Source organism: Nannospalax galili, unplaced genomic scaffold, assembly GCF_000622305.1.
Source record: "Nannospalax galili isolate Female #2095 unplaced genomic scaffold, S.galili_v1.0 scaffold261, whole genome shotgun sequence".
Taxonomy (NCBI): Eukaryota; Metazoa; Chordata; class Mammalia; order Rodentia; family Spalacidae; genus Nannospalax; species Nannospalax galili.
In genome coordinates, this window is record NW_008345226.1 from 3,226,125 (window position 1) to 3,228,378 (window position 2,254).

General features: G+C 37.4%; 1 protein-coding gene across 1 annotated transcript in view; it reads right to left on the reverse strand.

Annotated features, from left to right (window-relative positions):
- Positions 1-2,254, reverse strand: part of LOC103740750 (MORC family CW-type zinc finger protein 1) — a 129,653-nt gene that overhangs the window by 117,865 nt on the left and 9,534 nt on the right. The window lies entirely within an intron of this gene.

Sequence of the window (2,254 nt, forward strand, 5' to 3'; positions counted from 1 at the left end):
AGTGGGAGAGGAAGGCTGTCTATCTGACGAGTTTGTATTCATGCTCAGATGCCGAGGAGCTCAGAAGGTGGGCGACTGTGACCAGTGATAGTCATGCATATAGAGATTAGAAATGCATGTGAAAACGTCTCAATGTCAATTGCTTTGGAATGAATTCTGTATGAAAAAAAAAAAAGTTGTGGTGTAAAGTATTCCTTGAGAAATATTTATAATTCTATGAGAATGTAAATAGTTTCACAGTAATTGTTTTCCAGTTAGAATATTCTAACTTAATTGCAGTGCGGTCTCTTTAATTTCTTGTTCATTAATTTTTAACTAACTTCATAAAAGAATAAGAATAAAAAAATATGATTTATTTTAGAAAAAGTTAAAAAAAAATCTGAATTCAGCATGTAATTCAGAAAATTGGTCCCATGAAGGATGAAAGCACTACTCGTTTTCAAGTCTGCCTTTACATTGTTCTCAGCTGGAATTCCCTCTCCATTTCCTTCAGTTTACCCTAACTAGACTTCAAGACACAAGTTCAATGTCACTTGCCCTATGACATTTACTTATACTAAACTACTTCTACTGATACTTCACAGGTGATCAGACAATATTGAACTAATGTTGTCTTATTGTGGCTGCTAATTTTTAAACCATTATTATATTTGGTTCATGAAGAGACTGTACATCACTTGAAGCTGTGATTTATTTGTTGTTTCAACAATGATCTGCTGAGTGCCCAGTATGTGCCCAACACTGCTGTAGGCAATATGGAGTCACAGAGGGTAAAGCTGGGAACATCCCTGCTTTCACAGAGCTTACATTCTGGTATTCAAGTTATCCTAAACTTTGCACAAAGACTGGCCTAGAACAGACTTGGGGGCAAGCCTGTATTCAATGACCACTAAAAATTAGCCAACTGCCAGGGGTTGGGTCAGAGAAAGGTACTGAATACCTGGAAGAATGTTAAAAGATCCTAGGACTATTTTCAGAGAATTTTTTAGAAATTTTCCTTTCAATAAAGAAAAAAAGAACAGTGAGGCTTATATTGTTTGAGCAAAATTTCTACATAAGTAGTGCTAAATTGCTCTGTTAAATTGAAATGAGCTGAATCTATAACCTTGAATTAAATTTTTGTGGGAAAAGCAACTACCAAAACAGAGTGAGAATTGACTTTGTGACTTATAAGATCTCTACCTCTATGATGACCAAAACAATCCAGTTGAAACAAACAATAAGCAATTAAGGTTTCATGATTGGTACTATTAATATATTAAGTGTCAGTACTGACCTCTAAGAAGGAAAACAATATATCCACAGACAGCTCAAAGATAAAATCAATGCTAACATGCTGAATTGCTTCACAATGCATCAAAGAGTAGAAGACAAATTGAGAAATGAAACAAAATTGAGATATTTCAGAAATAATCACAGGCCCTGATACCTTCACTTCTGACTTCTGTTATCAAATTCACAACTAGATGCTCTATGAACAATATAGAAAGGTGAGTTGTGCTTTATAAATGGGGAGTGTTTAAAGAGACCCGTTTCCCAAGTGAACCTCAGTATCATGCCAAGACAGAGGAGGATTTCAGGGTAGAAGGGGAGGGTCAGGTGTGTTGTCATCTCTGGTGTTATCTGGCTTGCACAGCAGATTCCCAGAAAGGTGGGAAGGCAAAAGGTGGGAAGAGAAAACAGTTACATTTCAAGAATCCAGGAATGCATGTAATGATGAACCAAATCTTACTCTATCACTGAATTTTCTATTCCAATAAGCATTTTTTTTTGGTCTGGTATCCACAGATGAGTCAATGCACCTGAACCTTTACTGCTGACTTCTCAAATGCTCCCTGAAAGCTACACAGAAAGTTTAAAATGCTGAATTTGGGTGATGGATCTATAAAGTGAACAGAAATCTATTAGTTGGGAAAATAAGGCTGGGGAGATGGCTCAGTGGGTAAAGTGTGTGCAGTGCAAGTGTGAGGTCCTGAATTTGAATCCCTGGAATCAATGTAAGCCAGAAATTGTTAGCACACATCTGTAATCCTAGAGCTCCTATGAGGAGATGGGAGATAAGGACAGGAGACTCTGTAGAAGTCCTGACCCAGCCCAGTCTGGTATCTGAATTTGTCCTCTGACCTCTGGAGTATGTGTGTGCATACACACACAGATACACAGACACACAGACACACAGACACACACACAGACACACACCACACACACACACACACACACACACACACAAACCAAAATGAAAAATAAAGAAACT